At 39.7% G+C, this 21,142-nt stretch overlaps 1 long non-coding RNA gene across 1 annotated transcript in view; it reads right to left on the bottom strand.

The window, feature by feature from the left end:
* Positions 1 to 1,223: 1,223 nt before the first annotated feature.
* LOC123376814 overlaps positions 1,224 to 21,142 on the bottom strand; it is a 30,819-nt gene continuing 10,900 nt past the window's right edge. Inside the window, exons 2-4 of the long non-coding RNA XR_006581967.1 lie at positions 16,693 to 16,738; positions 1,588 to 1,626; positions 1,224 to 1,252 (exon numbers count right to left, since the gene is read on the bottom strand). This is a non-coding gene — a long non-coding RNA (uncharacterized LOC123376814). The remainder of the gene's footprint in view (positions 1,253 to 1,587; positions 1,627 to 16,692; positions 16,739 to 21,142) is intronic.

Below are 21,142 nucleotides of genomic sequence, written 5' to 3'. Positions count from 1 at the left end.
AATCATCCTCTCTTTGTATTTAGTCTTTGTTTTGTTTCACACTACCATTATGCTAGAGTTTAGGATAGTTAGGGCCCTTCATTTTCAGTTTTTATTTTATTTATTTTTTTCCCGGGAATTTATTAATATTTATTACAACAATAACAAAAACAGGTGAAAATCCATGGAAAAAACTATTAATAATTTTTCTGGGTAAATATCGGGGTTTATTTTGGTGGACGGTGGGGGGAATATTCAGTAGATTAATGCTTAATGAAATTCAATGAGGTTTGCTGAAGAGCTTAGACAGAACTCAAAACACAATGCCACCTTTGAGTTTAAGAAAATATGTCTCTAATCCCCAAATAAAACTTTTCATTTGAATAAACAGTTTACTGTTGTAGACTTAGAACTATTAACCTATAAATATTTACATTTAATTATTGGGCTGCATCATTTGCGGCATTTATGCTCAATTTCATTTCTTTTCTTTTCTTTTTTTTTTTTTTTTTTTTAAGTTTGAATACTTCCCTGTGTTCGGAAATATATTCTGGTACAGATTTTCATTTTCTTCCCATTTTAGTGTGTCAGATCTTTAAATTGTTATCTGCTAATAGCTTGAAATGCGTACGTGATGGGCATGAGATTCATCAGTACGTTCAGATGTGCTTATACTTCAGAGCTTGCATGCATGCCTGTTTGTTTATTGTGTGCATCTAGATTAATACATAATCTTACTTCAACAGGCAGCTTTGCATATATACACAGACTAATGTAGTATTATAATACTACATTAGTAGTAGTATGTATCTCATGCAATGTATTGTATTTTCCTAATAAAAACAAGTTCTTTTTTTATATATTTGAATGATATAAAAGTAGGGTGAAAATTGGAAAAAAAACAAATAATTATTTTTGTAAAACCCAGGATTTTTTTTGATAAAAATCAATTTAAACGGAAAATGAAGGGGCTTAAGTACAGTGCACCCACTGAATCAGGAGGCTTTATCGCCCCTGCCAACTAATATATAAAAGTAGCTTTTTTGCGATCTCAACATGTGAAAGTAGAGTGCTCCAGTAGAGTGCTGAACCAATGATAAATATACAGCATAGAAGCACTAAAGGTTTCATTTTATTATACTGAGCATTCAGTATACATAATTCAATAATAACTATCTGAAACAAGGCCATGAAGCAAAAACACTTACTTTAATAATACCACATGCAAGAGCCTTGAAGAGCTAAAGATCTCTGGAAACCTTGTGGTCTAAAACTGAACAAGACAGGTCACCAGGCATTAAAACAAAAAACTGATTTCCCCTAGTTTAATTTATGATCATTCAGAAAGCAGTTCCTGGAGACATATTCTAAACTAATCAAATTATGATGTCATGAAGATGAGTAGCCCATCTTCAGTATTGATCTGTAAAGACCATATAGCTTAAGCTTGAACAGAATCATATTGTTTGGCATTATTTGTATTTATTCGTATATTGAAATATTCCAGTCCTTGACTTGAAATCACCTTCCCACACCCCAATCCAGAGGATGATCCCCACTGGGCCAGTCCCTGGGCACAAGTTAAAGTTGTATAAAGGCTGTTCTAACCTGCATCACACAAGGCACCGATATGACAGCTGGGGACTTCTGGGGGGAAAGATAAAGATAAGCGAAGGGAAGCATCACTGTCACTAACAACATTTTTAAGTGTTGATTTTAGAATTATAGAGCTCAGCTGTTTTCCCTCAAAAAACCCCTAGATCATGCATATTACAGAGCTGGGTAAAATTTCCTAAGATTTCAACTTCCTTAAGCAGAAATACATTGGACCAGATCCTCAGCTAATGTAACTGCTATAACTCCATTGACTTCAGCTGAGGATCTGGCCCTTTGTCTCTAGTCAGGACACCTGTAGGTTTTCTTGAAGAATTCCATTGCAGGCTGCAGGGGAGGGGAGATGAAAAAACAAACTTCGATCCCAATAAACTGCACCCAAAGTGAGCAGACAATGCATTTGCTACTACAGTTAGTGAGCTGCATCATAAACAATTAAATCAAGATTTGAGCTGTAACAAAAACTACTCCAGGATTTATCTGAAGAATTTTCAGTTGCACACCAATGATGTGACATTTAATATTGAGGCTGATGTATCACCCATCACAGTCTTCTGGTGAGATATTTTACTTTCTATATGCCTAAAGTAGTGAGTTCATGAGAACTTGACCTCTTGTGCCACAATCAGCTTTGGGAAGCTTCAGTTATTTCCGCATGCACTATTAAAGCAACAATGTTATTTTTATTTGCTCCTGGTTATTAAGATTATATAGAACTTTGCCTTTTTTGTACAACTAATAACCTTAATAGCTAGTTTTTCAAATACGATCAATATAAATTTGTGGGTTTTTTTTAATTTCTTTTACAATGTAGTGGCCATGGATTGACTCACAGGTAAGGAATGGTAAAGTTTGGGGGACAGGATTCAGAACTTCACAGGATCAAGTTTAGCAACAATCTGTATCATTACAAGCTAGTTACTATTTCTCTGTTCCTATAGTCAGTCAGTGTTTCCAATGGAATCAACGATCAGCTGAACAATTTCAGTCAAGTATTCCAGAACAGAGCTGACAGATTATCGATGTCATGCCCTTTATGTAGTTGCTATGATCGCTAGCTATCAGTAACGTAATTTACTTTTAGCCCAGATTCTCTCTTTCATTGACACATGAAGTCTATAGACTTGATCTCTTCTCAGATATACCAGCTTTGCATCAATGTAAATTCCACTGATTTTGATGGAGATAGGTTTGATTTACACTGAGGTAAATTAGCAGAGAATTAGGCCCTATGCGTACTGCCATAGTTTCATGCTATTTTAGTGCCATCACTAGCCATTGCCAAAGAACTCTAACCTCTTATAATGAACTGGCAACAAAACAAAAATTCATATAACAAGACAGAATAAATCAATCTCAAATTAATATTTGTACCATTTGCTGTTCTCCAAAAATACTGTGGGGGTAACTTTGGAAGTTCCATAGTGGGCAGTTATCTACAGTGTATTCTGTTTTATTAAGTATAGATAGTTTAAGACTGGAACTGAGTTGTAATTTAAATTTAATAGCAAATAGAGACTAGCATGCTGTAGTCACTAAATAAATAGAAACTAACCATTCATTTTCCCTGTATGAATCCATACCATATTTTTTTAGTGCTAGGATTAAGGAAATATTTTATACTCTCCATTTCTGTAGTCTCTTCCCACCCAGGTAAAATACATTAGTAGATATTGTTTGATTACTTAGAGTAAAATCTGCACAAACTAAAATTTGTGCATATATTGTACCAGTTTGAAAATGAATTATTGTAGGACCTTTCTGGAAACACATGGATTTATCGGTTCATTGTTTTTATTTTAATATGAAATATTGCAGTCCTTACTCAGGCAAAGCTCTGATTGACTTCAGGGGGAGGCTTTGTCTGTATAGGGAGTGAGTAAGCAATATAAGATTTGGCCCTCAGTTCCCACATGATTCCATATAATGTTAATGTCTATTAATATTAAAAACACTGATTCATAAAGCAAGTAACATTTACAGACAGACAAAAAACATGAACAAAATTGAGCACATGCCTGTTTTTCTTTTATCTAAGAGATAAATGCCTCTCAGGTTACATCAAATTCTTCAATTTTGTCTTTACTCTAATACATAAACTGCTCAAAGGAAGCAATTTCTTCAGAACCTGGATATGGATCTTAAATCTGATACAAAAGAGCTTTCCCACCTTCTGAGTAGTTATTGCATACTCTGCACAATGGTATTGGAATGCCTCTAAGGATCAGTCTCCTTATATTACCTCTATACAGGTTCATTCCACTGATATTATCAAGCAGATAGACACTTGTCTACCATGGGTCCATAGATCAGCTGTGCTCCAGCGGTGGTAAGATGTATGTATGTGTGTAGGAGATTTCGTAAGGTTTGGGTTTCTCCCTGGGTTTCTCCCAAGAGTGCTGGGAGACCATGAGTGTTACAAGGCAGGACTAAGGTCTGTAGAGAGAGCTGGTTAAGGACCTGATAATAGTTTCCTGTAATAGGATGGCAGTCTCTGAAACACTTTAGGTATGTCTACATTGCAAAGAAAAAGCCATGGCACTAGGGTGACCAGATGTCCCGATTTTATAAGACAGTCCCGATATTCTGGGTTTTTTTCTTATATAGGTGCCTATTACCCCCAACTCCCTGTCCCGATTTTTCACACCTGGTATCTGGTCACCCTACATGGCACTGAGTCTCAGAGCCCGGCTCCAGATCAAGTGAGAATGTCTACACTGCTATTTTTAGCCTCATAGCACCAGCCCCATGTGTCTGAGTCAATTGACTCACACTCAGACTCTGCTCCAAGCGTTTTTCTTTGCAGTGTAGACATACCTTTTATAGGAATATGGGGGGTCTTCTGATGAGTCACACTAGGCACAGAAGCTAAAACCCTGCATTAAAATTCAGGGAAAATACTGCTGAGTCATGCTGGCAGATGGTCCCAGCTAGAGCAGAGGTTGTCAAACTGGGGGTTGGGACCCCTCAGGGGGCAATGGGGTTATTATGTGGGGGGGGTCACGAGCTGTCAGCCTCCACCCCACACCCGCTTTGCCTCCAGCATTTATAATGGTGTTAAATATATAAAAAAGTATTTTAATTTATAAGGGGGGGGTCGCACTCAGAGGTTTGCTATGTGAAAGGGGTCACCAGTACAAAAGTTTGAGAATCACTGAACTAGAGCCAACATATACATGAGACAATAACTTTCTACATGTATATAAACTCTCTGACTTTATGATGAGGCTGATTTTGGGAGTGGGTTTGGACATTAACTCAGGATTTGTGCACTTTGAAACTCAGTTTGTTCATAGTGCTTACTAACACTTTGCCTATGCAAAACCCAATTTTGCATGCTCAAACATAACTACATATACAAACACAGAACTAGATAAATACAAGGGTGCAAAACAGGGGTGGCCCTCAGGACTTTCTGTTTAAAGATCAGGCTCTAAGGTTTTAAACCTATTAGACTGACATTATTTAATTCGTTGTCTTGTACCTTTTCTATGATTAAAGTGATTGTGAAGGCTTAATTTTTAATTCCCTGGCTGTGTTGGCTTCTGTTACTATTCTACATCTGTATGTAGATGTACTGCAGTTTATATTTAACATTTGTATTGATTTTGTGAAGAGTGCGTTTAAAATAATTATATCTCGTCACCCAAGCTGATACAAAAGCATAGTTACTATAATAATGGCCTTTGAATATTGTCCATTAAACTTTGACATTTAAAGTGTTTACTGTGAATTCATATTCAGTTTTTCATTAGAGGCAAGGTCTGGCTTTCTTGATGTGACTCTTACAATAAATCATTCTAATCCAAAATAAATAAAAAGATGTAGATTTCATAACAAGCTGTCTTGTAAATTCCTTGGTGTGTAGACCAGCAACTGCTATTGTGGCAAAATGGTTACATTTGAGTTTCTCCTCCTTGGCCCTCAAGAGGGGAAAAAAACTATTCATTGTGTATAAAACCTTTTGCACTTTGACATAAGTCCTTCCAGCAGAATCCCTTTTTTATTGAAACAAACTTAAACCATATTTCATTTCACAAAAGCAAAATGTGCTGAACATGTGCTTTTTAAAATAGAAGCATGTGCATCAACTGTTCTACAAGAAGATACGTTCTGCGAGAAGTCCCTTGGGAAGGTCCATTACTAAAAGTCAGTGAGTACAGGAAAAGAGTGAAACAGTATTAGATCAAGCTTTACTAAGTTGGATGTCCCAGGCTGTTGAAGAAGTGATATTTAATATGCACACTTTGGGGCTCCTGTTGAGTGCCCTGTTTGGTAACCCGGATCAGGATGCTTGTTTAGTGGATAAAAGTGTAACTTTAGAAATTGGCAGGAACTTTCTGTGCTTGGCCACCTGTATTCTCAGCCAGATATGGTGTAAGGAGTCTTAGACAAGCACGCTTTTCAAAGTTTGTTCTGTTTCACTTCCTTACAACTGCCAGGTTCAAAAGAACCATTTTTAAAAAAACCCACCCCTCTCAGTTCAAAGATGTATTTATTACACTAGCTAGTCTTAATGATACTTTGTCTTCCCATTACTAAAATAATACTTCCCTTTTCCCCCTTTTTTCTCTTCCCTGTTTTGCTGTGAAAACATAGCCATAAGGAAGGGTCTAGCCATTTTATTTTCAAGAATGGCATAGTACAGTAACTAGTTACATAAACAGGGACTTTTGTTGCAGAACATTTGCTTTCAGTAATAAAATAATACTCGTATAAAAATGTGGATTTTCATAACCGCCTGCACAGTCAATCAGCATGAAGTACTGCCACTTCAGGGATACAAAGGCTCTGAGTTTCACAAGAGACTGGACTGAAAATTTTGATCTAAGAATGTAACATCTTCCTAGATCTCATTATGCCCATTCAAAACCATCTGGGGCCCAAAATAATGAGTGTTGTGAATTTATGACCCCATAGATCTAGCAACAGTCCCTTGGCCATTGTGTTGGATTAGTAGATTTACTGCTAATCCAAACACTGTGGGCAAAATGATGTCTTTACACCTGCACTGCAGATCCCTGAAAATTATAGTAAGTTAAACATTTGAAGTGTTAGCAGCAGCTCCCATGCTTCAGGCATGATCTGCTGGCATTCTGCCATCATACCAAAAGTGCAGCTCCTCAGATCCACATGTCCTCCGCACTTGTGATGGCAGATCTCCAACAGGGCATGTGGTGTAGCAAAATGTCACATGCTACTGTCCGTCGCCCCCTAAAAGTCAACTAAGTCACATGCTATGCTCTGTAATAGGTGGACCCAAAGTCAGTTTGGTGCATACAGCATGCAGTCAGCATTGAGGAGGATTAATCATTGATTTCTGGGCTCCAAACCTTTCCAGAAAGATTACAAGTCCACATGACTGCCTGTTAAGAAAAGGTTTTGCACTGAATATTCTGTTTATCCAGAACTATATACAGCTAGACAGTTCTCTATTGGCTACATACTAAGGCAGTTTCAGAATATAGATTACACTAAATCCATAAACATATTTTCTTCATCTCTGACAGAATAGTGATAGTATTCTTCATTTATTTTACAACATATTACATGGGAGAACTAAACAATAGAATTTTTGTAGACACCATATGAAAGGGGAGTGCAGAATTTCCGGGGCATGTGCCACTGTGGATAGGACAAGAAGCAATTGGCTTAAATTGCAGCAAGAGAGGTTTAGGTAGGACATTAGAAAATACTTCCTAACTGTCAGAGTGGTTAAGCACTGGAACAAATTGCCTAGAGAGGTTGTGGAATTTCCATCACTGGAGGTTTTAAGAATAGGTTAGACAAACACCTGTCAGGAATGGTTGAGTTACGTAGCCCTGTCTTGAGTGCAGGGGACTGGATTGGAAGATGACCAATTGAGGTCCCTTCCAGTCCTATACTCCTATGATACTTCTGAGTCATGCAAATGGAATGTCAGATGGAGAACGTCACCAGTATGACAGTGCCACCTGAAGACACACTTTTAACTTCACTGGCATGGCACATACCAGGATATATTATACTCTTTACTGTAAATACACCTCTACCCCGATATAACGCTGTCCTTGGGAGCCAAAAAGTCTTACTGCGTTATAGGTGAAACCACGTTATATCGAACTTGCTTTGATCCGCCAGAGAGCGCAGCCCCGCCCCTCCAGAGAGCTGCTTTACCGTGTTATATCCGAATTCATGTTGTATCGGGTTGCATTATATTGGGGTAGAGGTGTATATATAAAATACATGGTAGAGTGGTATAAAGGTTTTAGTGGCATCAGTTTAGGGCAGAGATACTCAGACCTCAGTGGTTCAGGAGCCAAAAGAGCCATAGTAGTGTGAATTCATTGTTTCATTCACTATAGTACTATCTATTCATATTTAAACAGCATCACAGGGGAAATATTTAGTTTTTATAATATTATTCTCACAGAAAAATGACTGACCAAGTATTATTATTTTATCAACTACAATTGGTTAATAACATAATAAAAATATCCTGATAGGTTAATACTTGAATCACACAGTGTTTTAATATTCTGTACTGCAGAGAGCAATAGGAGATCCATTAAAGAGCCACTTGTGGCTTGTGAGTCTCAGTCTGAGTATCACTGGTTTAGGGTGACTATGTTACTTACATGAGGCAAAGACAGAAATTAACTATGCCGATTGTCCCAGAAACTTTTATATACACCTCTTTGGCCATTAACTTTAGTCGTGCCACACACATGATTGTTTAATTTCTCCACACAAAAAGGTGTGATCTGTATCTTTCAAACTATAAAGCCAGGTTGCAGCAGAACCTAAAGTCCAACTCTGCTGCCCCTGAAGGGAGGCAAAATTATAACTAATACAGTTTAGAAATCTATAAATGGCTAAATGGCTTTTTATAAATCCCAAAGTTGAGGAGGTTTTTTAAGCGCAATGTCTCAAGATCTATAAGGGGCAGAAACAAATGCCTATGAACTGGCAAGGGATATTCCCATCTTTCCACTGGAACAAATTTGCTTTTCCAACCGTGAATGTTGCTGAAATTTAACACAGGTCCAAGAGTGCATATTTCCTATCCTGTATCTCACAGCAGTAATTTGGAGAGGGTTGGGGGGAGAAGCAAGCAGTAAATATTTTTGTTTCAAATCATTTTTAATAAATATTTGCTGCTTGCAAGCTGTTTAGAGATTAGGAAAGCTAGATATTCTGGAGAAGCTAGCCTTGCCTTGTGCCCACTGACCTATCAAAGGTGCATGATATATGCAATGAGCAACATGTTTCTGTACATGGGTATCACCATTTCTTAAGCTGTGTGGGTAGATGGGTGGTGTACAGGATGGTGCAAAGGCGAAGTCACAGTTTAAATGCATGAGTTTGGGATGGCTGCATCCCAAACAAACATTACCAGTTTACTATCAGATCCCACCCACGTGTTTTTACATTTCACTTATGTTACAAAATTGCTGCTTGAGAAATGTTTTAGAGTATGTTTTTGTTTTTATTTCTTAATGGAACAACTTTATGTATCCCTCCCCTATTGAGTCCAAATATGCAGGGCTCAGAGAGAGAAAAATTCAAATTGCCTCTAAAATTTACCTCAGTTTTCAGCTCATGTTTCTAATCCTGATGGTACAATATTAAATCTTAAAGTTGTCATCGATCTAGGATTACACATTGCCTGGCTGGCACCTGACACCACTATTCTGGGGGAAAAACTCCATATTCGGAGGGATGATGGTAACCTTTCTTAGAAAAAGTGATTTTTTTCTTTTTAAATGGTGGTTCTTTGAAGCTGCTCAGGAGTTTGGAATGTTGGAAATAGTTCCAGCAGAGATGGATTAATAGGCAAAATACAGGGGAGATGGCTAAGTGAACACAATAAATGCAATTTGTTGTTTTAGCATAAACATTCTTTGTGATAATTCAGTAAATGTCAAGATTTTAAGGGAAACACTTCCCACTCTGTAGAAATTCCTGGCCTTAAATATGTTTGCGTGCGCTATCTGGACTCTCAAGTTTTAGCTGAAGTTTGGTTACTCCTCACATAGGACAAAACCATCATGTTTGGAAAGAAGAAAAGTGATTTTTTTTCTTATAGACTGTATTGCTGGGATTGTTTTACGGATAGTTATCCCTACAATGGGAGCTGGTGCTTATATAAGTTTTAACCCATATGTGCTCTAATTCTTATGCTGCCATGGTGTGACTCATCATATCTTTATTTCAATTGAAAACACCAGAAAGCCAGGTGGAATGGCCTCATTTTCTCAACTCATTGAGGCCCAAATATGGAACACAATGTGGGAAACAAAAACAAAAAATGGTCATGCAAAAAATGTGGAATGTGGAGATTCCTTTTTTAAATTTATTTAACATTTTTCTTCTGACCTAATTCATCATTTTTCTTATAAAAATTTATAATACTAAAACAAAATGGAGATAACACCAGGATTGCATAGGGTATATTAAACCTAAGCAGGCCAGGTGAACTTTGTAGGCATCTGCTTTTCACCTGCCTAAATTCTTTTCATTGATTCAGTCAAATTGATTCTAACTGCATTGTGTCTCCTTTTGACACAAGGTACTAGTGAGTAAAATTAAAGATTTAGCTGCACCAAGCTGTCTACCTATCCATAATATAACTACCAGAGACTGCTTGTCTTTTCCTGTTTTTTCTCTGACACTAGAAATAAAAGTACCAAAATGCCATACAAGAGATTTACCCATCTTCAGGTCCCAATCTACCTAAGGATTAAGCATGTGCTTAATTCTAAACGTGTAAATACTTCCATTGGGTCATTGGAATTCCCATTTCCTTAAACACATGCTTGAGGTCCCTGTTTTGGCTTCTTTTGGGACAACCAGGAGGAGGAGGATTTGAGGGTATGGGTGGTCCCTGCCCATGGTGCCTCTAATTTAAGTAATGTTCCCTCTTGCCCTCCAATTCAACTAGTACAGGCTGTGCCTACCTGCGGGCTCTGCTGCTCCTGTTGCCTTATGGCCCCAGAAGGCCCTCACTGCTGCTTCTGTAACTGAGGCAGGAGCAGGGAGGGGGCTAGCAGACTGGGCATCAACAGTTTCATATGCGGGGATAAGGGAGGCAGGAGCAGCGAGAACCCAAAAGCTCAGTCAGCTTTGTTCCCTCTTCCTCGTTGTGACAATGGCGTTGGCCGAGCCTGCACACCACTCCCTCTTCCCCCGTCCCAAACCTCCTGTCAGTCCCTGGGGACTTCTTCCTTTCCTCCCAGACTCTCCTGCTGCTTGGAGGGCTGGGGCTGCTGCCCAGATGCTCCCTGTCTTGGAATTTCCCAGCAATGCAGCATGGAGAGAGAGAGGCAGAACGAGCCATATTGTGGTCGGTGTCCATGAGAGCCCTGCTTGTCATCCTTCCCCTCTATCTTTTCCCTATTTGTTTAACAAATGTTTTCCTCACTGATCTTTCATTATTTCCTCATTATTTTCCATTCTTTTTATTTCTCCATTATATACTCTAGCAGTGCTGCTTACCATGTGTCCCAGGCATTTATTTTCTGGTTACTAACTGCATATATTTCTGGGGAACGAATGGCACTTCTGGATAATGTAGAGGTGCTTGGGCAGGACAAGTATTTAAGTCTTTTTTTAAACCAAATTAATTAAAATTAATCACCAATATTCATATTTCAAATCCATCATATCAGATAAGTAAACGCCAAATGAAAGAACCATCACAACCATTCCATCAAAATATTCAAGCCTTACCTTTTCTGAGTAACACAGGGGGCACCGAGATGAGCAAACTAGTTATACATGCACAGAAAGTAGCAGGCTGAAAGTAATTGTGTATTCAGTTTTAATGGAGCTGAATCTCCTGCTGAGATTTCAATATCTGACAGCATTGCTTTCATTGCCCCAAATGCCCAACCTTTTTCTAATGTTTGACCTTGGGTATGATTATATTCCTCTATGTATCTCATGTGATGCAAAACCATTTGACTGTATCAGTCATCTCTCACGTCAATCCTGTTCCAACTTACAGCAGAATAGTAACAGTCTGATGCTACTAAAAGCAGTTCAAATAAGCTTCAATAGATATTTCTTCCTCATCAATAAAAAAAGGTAGAAAGAAAAGCATCGCTATAATATCAATTAAAAAAGTGACATAGAACAAAAAAATAAAGGCACCCACTTAAGCTCTGTTACATTTCATTATCTCTCATTGTCTTACTTACCTTATATGAGTAACGTGACCTACAGAATAAAGGCATTGAGCTATGCTGCTTTCCATTATTGATTACTTTTTATTCCCTTTGCAACAGCAGGCCTAGTCATTCAAGTGCAAACTCACTTCATCTGAAATATGCTGAGGTATTTACCCTGGGAGCGGCCACCCCAACGTATTGACTTACAAATTTAGGACTGCTGTAAGTGCTGCATCCAGTTTTGGTTGTGGATTTAGGAGAGAGAAAATTCATCAGAGGAGTAGCTTCTTTTATGGTTTGGCCACTCTGCATTGTCATCTTTCTTCTAGGTCTAATTAAATTGAGTTGAATGGAATTTAAGATGAGCAGCAGTGTAGGTATCTGGGATGGCTTTGGTTTTTTTGGTTTTTTTTTTTAAGAGGAGTGTGTCATTAGCCTACTCCCAACCAGGAGGACTGATAGACTACCTTTAGTCTTGCTCCTGCCCTTCAACCTGTCTGGCATAAGTGACCCTACCAGGAGCAATGCTCTCAGCATAGCATTCAGGGCCATGAGGGCACACAAGCCTTCCCACCACATCAAGGCACAGTCCATGGAGAAGGTTACAACAAGAGACAGGCAGGGTTGAAACAGGAGAAATCATGCACAGATCAAATAACCCTATATATCATCATAGAACTGTTGACTGAATGGCAGGTCACCACTCTACATGAATTTAATAGATTTCCAAAAATCCTTGGACAGAGAGGGTGGAACAGTCTATGAAAGTTGCTATGCCACTATGGAATCCCCCAGAAATTTGTGGTCATTCAGAGCTTCTATGAAAATGACATGCCAAGTAATTCATAACAGTGAACTGACTAAGTCATTCAAGATTACTATACGCATCAGACAAGGATCACTTATGTCACCCATGATCTTTCTATAGGTAGTGGATTGGGTAATGAGAGAGCTCACAGAACAACCAATAGGTATACAATGGACTTTCACACAGAAGTTAGATGATCTTGATTTTGCAGAGAACATCAACCTGCTGTCCCATACCCACAGAGACATGCAAGCCAAAACAAATGATCTTGAGGCTTATGCACAGTTAGTAGAGCTGAAAATCAACATCAAGAAAACTAAAGCCATGAAATTAACACACAACAGGAAACACCAATAACACTTTCTGGGACTGACACAGAAGAGGTCGGACACTTCACGTATCTTGCCAGCACTGTAAGCAAAACAGCTGGAATAGATGAAGACATTAAAGCCAGAATAGCAAAAGACAGACATGCCTTCATAACCCTGAAGTCGATTGGGAGAAACAGAAACCTTGCCCTCCAAACTAAACTTTGACTATTTGACAACACTGTAAATTCATTCTTACTAAAAGGTGCTGAAATTTGGAGACTTACTAAGACCTTACTATCTAAACTCTGAGTCGTCATAACAGCTGACTCAGACAAATCCTTGAATATCAGATGTCCTGAGATAATGTCACAAATGAAGAACTTTGGAGAGGACAAAAAAACCCAATAAGACAGGAAATTGTGGAACAAAAAAGGACATGACTAGGACACACTTGGAGGAAAGACCCAAACAACATAACAAGACAGACATTGGACTGGAATCCTCAGGGCAACAGGCAATAAGGCAGAGAAAGACCAACATGGAAATGTACAACAGAAGCAGAATTGAAAGTCTTCAAAATGACATGGGAAGAAACTGACTGCAACAAGAGACTGTTAAAGATGGAGTGCTGTGGTGAAGGCCCTATGTTTCATGTGAAATAAAGAGGCATAAGTTAAAGTCAGACAAGAATGACAGTGTCAGAGTTTTCATCCAACACTTCAATGCCGGCTGTTTTTTCCCTCTGTTTTGTATCTTACATCTCTCCATACTCCAGATGCAGTTGTATCACTGGAAAAAATTTTACTCGACATTTCTGACAGCCTCTTCGCAAATACGACTCTGTTCTGGTTAATCAGGAAAGCAATGCAGTATGCCCTTCTCCAAAGGGCTAAGAGTGGTGTTCCAGCGATGGTTCCCAACCAGTGCTGACATAACACTTAATCCAGTATCATTAGCATTGCCTAGCAACCCGCATCAAGAATTATGGCTTGATCGTGCAAAACAATGTACAAAAAACAAAGACAGTTTCTGCCTCTAAGGCTCACAAAATATGAGTCAGACAGGTTGCAACAAGTGGACAAAACAGATAAATGAGGCAGTAGGTGAGGGTTGGGGGATGAAGTCACAATAAAAGTAACAGTTTAGCAGAAAAGCCAATGTCTTTGCTCACTGATAGGCAACATGACAGAGGTAGGCTTTAAAAGAGGTTAAGGTGGTAGTTCTATGAGCTCTCATAGGGAGATTTTCCTCAGAAGTAGGAGGCAGCATGGGCGAAAGTAAAGAGGTTCAATGCTTTCACTCTGATACTCACAGCTAGTCTGTGTTACAGGGACTGTTTCCCCATTTTGAGAGAATCCCAAAGTAGCATCCTACTTAGATCTGTGCAGGTTTTGCTCATTTTAATAGGATGCCATCATTGTATTTATTAGTTTTAAAAAATATTTTCTTTGCTGTTTACAATAGCCCACTAGAAATGAAATCTCTTTCCCCACCAAATGTCCTTTGCATGCTCAAACTGGTTGCTTTTGTGGAGGTCTCAGGAATATTGAATTGCAGGTGTTACTCTACTCCTTATTTCTCAAGAGAAAATGAATCAGCATTTGGAAACACAGAGCAAGAATTACATGGGCCTGGCAAAAAAAACCAAAAAACCCTAAGAGGACAGAAAGCAATGTGGTTACTAGTGCTGTGCAAAAAAGGCCAGAATGAAGGTTACCTCACTTCAGGTCTTGACATGTGCAAAACATTGACCAAGTTCACTGGTGACTGGAAAGCCTCGGGTGAGTTTTGGTTCTCTTCCCTTTTCATGGATTCTAGAAAGTGATTTAGGCCTTTGTTTGAAATGGTACGAAACTCTGATTTTTACCCCAAATCAGGCATAACTTTAGTTTTACTTTGTGGTATCAACCCAAAATTTAGGACATGTGAACTGACCAAAATCTAAACCACTAGACCACAACACCATCGAGTTTCACACAACACATAGCCAGAGCACAGCTGGCCTTGTATAGATGTAATGAGAGGACACAAGAAGCCTTTCCCACCTCTGGCGCTGCTGTGCATGGGCCAGACACAGCCACAGTCCTTGCATTTCCTGAACACAAGTAAGGCCTGTGGTGTCATTAGAATCCAGAAAGAAGATAGAGGGGTGGAGCCATTGCCATCTCCCCTCCACACCAGACAGCAGTGCTGACCCAGGATGGTTGGGGGAAGCACACATTGCATGATGTTAAAGGCTCTTTCAGTTGAGTGCAGCTAATCCCATCTCCTCCATGCACATACACAATGCACTCTCTTTTCAAGCATTTTATATCTTTTAAAAAAACTCTCAAAGTAAAATGCTGAGGAAGGTGCAGCAGAACCTCTACTATAGCGCTATGTAAACAACTGACCATGTGAACCCAATGTGTCCATGACAACTGTGGCAAAATTCGACAGCCAGCACAGTGCTGTGCCATGCCCCCATCTGCAACTGAGACTGCGGGACCATTGGAAAGGAACACTTCTATTTGAAGAGTGTTGTGCCATCCTAGGGTGTTACATGGGTACAAGGTGCGGCACAGAGATGGAAAAGTGATGAATGGGCAAGGGCGAGGAGGGGTGGCCAAGAATGGTATATTACCTATCTTGAGCCCAGGATAGCACATCAGATGAGAGCAATAATGTGGTCAGGCAGCATGTGTTTACTCTTCTTTGGGCCTCTTATGGGTTGCTATGCCTCAGTCTCCCCCCCCCCCCCCTGTGAACCTGAACACAAAAACTCGATATCTTCCTGGGTGGGTCTGCCCTCACTTTTTATGGAGTGAGTATACTATGCACTCTTTCAACTAGGGTATATTTAAACTACTTGGCTTTACTTTAACATACAGTAGGCAATGGTCACACTCATCTAGGATGTGCACACTTGGAAAGGAACATGCAGCATGTTGCTTTCAGCTCTGGTCACAGCCCCTTTCCTTGTGTCCAGGTTTTCTTTTTTCCTGCTTTGCTCATATCTGCAGCGGCACAGGAATGCACACAAAACTACAAGTGCCCTTTGAGGATACAGAGCACTCTTGTTTCTCTAAGTTTTACATCTCCTTGTGGTCGAAGATGAGATTTATACTACTTTCTTCCAGTGCATTGAATGCAACAGAGGCATAATTGCAACCACTATGCTTGCTTAAGATTATAGAAAAGAGTGCTATTTAAACATAAGTCAAAGGGAAGCTATTTACACAGTCTTATTGGGATAGCAGTGTTTAAAATTTGGTTTAAGAATATAAGCAGTAACATAAATACATTAGTGCATGTAACATTACAGAAAAAAAGTGCAGTTTAAATACAAATGAAGAGTAAACAGTAGAAGCTAGAGAACAGTGGCAAGATGTTAATTCCATCCTCATAATTAAATGTAAAGATTTAGTGAGATCTAAAAAGGCACTGTGTAAACAAATGAGGTAGGAGGTGTAGCTTGGTCCTTTTCTTAATTGCTTTGTCTAGATTACAATGACATGGGGGTTTATCCATCTCCATGTAAATGCAAAGAACCACCCTAACAGCCATGTTGTCAGATTATATACAAGCAATGTGGCTGTTAGATTTAGGATTCCTTTGTGAGTTTACATGGAGAGCAGTTCATATTAATTATAGATCCCCACACAGTGTTCAATCCTAAATAGCTATCTGATATAATATTCTGATGATTAGATTACAATGACATAACTCCTATCTACTTATTCTATACAGCCTTTTATAGCATTTATTCCTATTATAGATTTCCTGATAGTCTACTTTTCCAAAATGTCCGTATAATGTTGCCTACAGCACTGGATTGACAAGTAATAACCTTTGCTCTGTGGAAACGTCTCCATGCTCAGAGTGCCACCTCTCACCTAGTTAAAAATGAAACATATGCTAATCAGAACAGAGTGAATAATTCATTCAGCTAAATTAGCCTCCCCCTCCCTTTGTAAATTGTCCACGTGCGACTTACGACTTTCTCAGATTTATTCGTTATTCAGACTTACACACTGAATAATTTAGGTCTGAAGTTTCTTCACAAGCAGTTCATTGCTAATAATTAACATTGAAAATTCAAGCTTCATTGGTTAGTTTTGATTGAATATATAGGTCACATGGTACAGATTTGTTCTCTGACTCAGGTTTCAGTCCAACTACTAACTCATTTTCTAGATAGTGGATAGCTGAATTGTATTCAGGGTTTGTTTATTTATTTACTTCAGTGACTATTACTGAATGCTTTTAAGGTAGCTGCTGTAAGGGTACCTTGATTGGAACCTGGGTCTGAAGAGCTTGGGACACCTGACGTTCCCACAGTGCTACTGAGAGTTCATGCAAAGCTCCAGCCAGGGAGCACTGTGGAGAGTAGGTGCCGCAGGAAGTAACACTGGCTCCCTTGGGTGGGTCAGTGTCCTGTGGCCCTCTAATTGGCCAACCACCCTATCTAACCCTGGAAGGTTTAGGCAGCCATACAGAATTTGGCCTGTTGTCTCCAGACTTTGCCTTGTCTCCTCTCTGGTCTCTAGGGTGACCAGACAGCAAGTGTGAAAAATTGGGACGGGGGTGGGGGGTAATCGGCACCTATATAAGACAAAGCCCCAAATATCGGGACTTTCCCTATAAAATCGGAACATCTAGTCACCCTGCTGGTCTCCAATCCCAGCTGACTCTGGTCTGGTACTATCTGATTTCCAGTCTCAAACTCTGGCCTGACTCTGACCCTGATTTATGCCTCCTGATTCCAGCCTGGTACTCCCTCTGGTCTTTGACCTCAGTCTGACTCTGACCTTGACTCTTGCTTATTGAACTTGGCTCTTGCAATTCCTCCAACACCTGCTCAGTGACTACTGTCCCTGACAGGCAGACCCTAGCCCAAATGTGATTGCTAGGCCAGAACGCCTATGTCCTGGTCTCTTATAGCTGCCTACTCTAATTATACTATATCAACCACATATCTACTAAAGCAAGCATATGCAAGCCCGATCCTATGTTGGGTTCTATTAGCATTGACACACACACACATGAAACATCCAACTGAGGAAAATAAGGGCTTGTCCACACAAACATTTAGTTCATGGCAATCTGGGATATGAATCCACCCCCACTAGCCTGCTACACACTAATTGTCCATGTGGACCCTGCTGATGTGCATTAACAGTTCATTAGTGCATTTTCATCTAGTCCTTTTTCAAGCCCTGAGAATATACAGATGCAGGGCACAGTTCTAGTGGATCCTAATGCACACCTAACAGCTCAGGCCCCACAGACAAGATAGGTGGGGCAATGCCTAGTTTGAGAATCCCGCTGAGGCTTTGGCAAGAGACAGACATCTGGGCACTGGTCTGAGGCAGCAGTGCATGGGCCCAGCAGCAGAAATGTAGGTGCCTACAGGATTTGTACAGCAAAAATGTAGGGGCTTAGGAAATTCAGGCAGCAGCTGAGCAGGGGGTTTGTGAATGCCAGAGCACTTAAATGTTGGTTTTAGGCACTTAAGTCCCTTCGTGAATCTGACCTATTTGTATCATTAATGAAAACTGTCAAGTATGGATTTTGTTTTAAATGTTTTCTTTCAGTGAATTTGAATATACAAATTCAGAAAGTAAATATAAACCTTATGAATACATTTAAATAATAATTATTTAAAATGTGAATGAATATTTTGAAAATTTCACTATTTGCTCAGCTGCAACTGTTCATAACTGGAACTTCATTTGTTTCCTCCTCACTGTATTAGTGTTAGCTGGGAGAAAATTGCTGCATTTTTTGTATCAAGAAATGGAAGCAGGCTTTCCAGCCATAGCTAAACATACTTGCAGCTATTCTGTATGATAGGCATCTCTTAAATGCAGACCCTGTGCACACATAAAATAAATGACATTGGTGAAAGTCTCCATTTATACACATAGAAGGATATCCTGCAAGTTTCTACCAGGAATTTTGCTTCACTGCAGTTCATGCTGCTTTGTCTTGTTTACCAATGCATCTACATAATTTCAGTGCAGTCCTGAAGGGTATAAACAGACTGGCAGTTTTTAAACATACTTTATTATAATCAGCATAAACTATTAGTTGAAACTATTCACTAACATAACACTGACAGACGGAATCCAATGACCCTCAGTAATAACTGATACACTCTCATTGTATAAAGTTATATTAGGACATGATTGTGTTGTCTTGAGTTATGACTTAGACTGATTGCAATATGGCATGCTTTTTCTCTTTCAAAAAATTATGCTTATTGACATTGAGATAGTACAGGATCTAAATTACACTCCAAAACTTTCTGTAATGAAAAACAAAGAGTAAACGGTACCTGTATATGAATGAGAAAATAAAAATGCTTAAATACTAATTTTATGTTGCTGAGTGTTTAGTGAGCAAGGATATAATTTCTATTAAAGTCATATCTCGTCAACAGTCCAGATCCTCAGCTGGTACAAATTGACATTCAGTGGCTTCATTGACAGTAGTAGAGATAAGCAATTGACACCAGTTGAAGATCTCTCCCAGTGTGCCACACACCATCAATGGGTGTACTGCAGTTTGAGCCACCGTGTTCTAACAAAGAAAATGATAGCAATATCCAGTGTGCTCAGCATCGGGATGATAAGAGAAATTACTATAGAATGGAATCTGGGCTCTCTGCAGGAAGAACTTCCACACCGGTCTCTACATTTGAACATAGTCATGAATATTGCTCTTAATCTATTAGGACAAATGAAGCAGATTACTGGAGCAGCAGCTGATCTCTTTCCCCCTCATTCTTAACAGCCTTGTAGAATGAAAGTTTTTCCTGAGCAGGGAATTCAGCTTTGAATACACAGTGGTGAAGATTGAGAGTTTCAATGAGCCAAAGAGTGGGATTTTCAGAAGCGCCTAAGTGAGTTAAAAACACAAGTTCCAATGACTTTTAATAGGACTCATGTTTTCAGTACTACTTAAAATCCCAGGCAAGCATCAAGATCTAATGTTTGTGTGCAGGGGACTTCACTGCATGAAAACTGTAATCTCTAACAACAACAAAAAGATGGTCCACTCTCCAAAGATTTTACAAACTAAGTATAAGACAAGAGATAACTGAGGGGTACAGACAGTGGGTACAAGGAAATAATGAGACAATATTGCTCAGCGCAATAGGCCGTGGTATCAGCACATCAGTGGCCTCCTCGTTGACAAGTTTTTTGTAGGCATTATGGCAAAGGAGAATGTTAAGGAGGGATTTGAAGAAGGACAAGGACAAGGACAAGGTGTTGTTTTTGCAGATGTTTATGGGGAGCTCCTCCCAAATGAGAGGGTCAGCATGGGGGAAAAGTACAAGGTTGCTTGTTTGAAAAGTGGCCAATGGAGGCTGGCATTGTGGGCCAGTTGAAGGTGGGAATTGACATTTTGATAATGAATGAGAGATGACAAGCAGCTTATGTTTGATGTGAAAGAGAAGGGAGGGATGCAAAAAGGGCTGACATGGTGAAAGTGACAGGCTAGGAAAATGATCTTTGCAGCAGCATTCTGAATGAATATGAGTGGGGCAAGATTGAGGGCTGTTGTAGTGCTCAAGATGTGAGATGAGACCCTGGATGAGAGCTTTAACTGCATGGATGGATAAGAGAGGCTCTATCTCAGAGATGTTACGCAAAAAGAATCTGCAAGACTAGGACATACCATGGACTTGAGGACTTAGGCAGAGGTCCAAGCCAAAGATGATGCCCAAGTTATGGGCCTGAGTGACAGGCAGGATGGTGATGTTGTCCACAGTGGTGGAGAAAGGAGGTAGTAGGGAGAGCTTGTGCAGGGAGGGGAGATTAAGAGCTTTGTTTAGCCATGTTGGGCTTTAGCTGACAGCTAGAAATCCACGAGGAGATGTCAGAGGCAGGCTGAGATTTTAGTTTGGACAGAGAAGACAGGTCTGCAGCAGAGAGGGAGATCTGGGAGGCATCAGTGTGGAGTACTCCAAATCCCAGAGTATGGTAGGCTGCTTGAAGTTATGCAGTGGTGAGAGTGCAGGCAGGAGCAGAACAGCTTCCTGCAGCTCCTCATAATATTTTGGCTAGGTACAAGGCAACCCGTGGGTGAGCTCATGGAGTATTTCTGGAGGAATCAGTGATGCAGAGCCTGGTGGGAATATGGGCTGGAGTTGCAGTGCTAGGTGAGTTATTTTGGTAACTAATGAGAAATTGACAGAATCCCTATGTCATTCTGAGGTAGCTAAAGAGAGACCAAACTAACAGGTTTTGGGGGGTGACTATTGTTTTGGGTACCGTGTGTGTTGGATATCT

Source organism: Mauremys mutica, chromosome 9 (assembly GCF_020497125.1).
Source record: "Mauremys mutica isolate MM-2020 ecotype Southern chromosome 9, ASM2049712v1, whole genome shotgun sequence".
Lineage (NCBI taxonomy): Eukaryota > Metazoa > Chordata > Testudines > Geoemydidae > Mauremys > Mauremys mutica.
The sequence above is the reverse complement of the archived record's forward strand: the minus strand, read 5'-3'. Positions and strand labels throughout refer to the sequence as shown.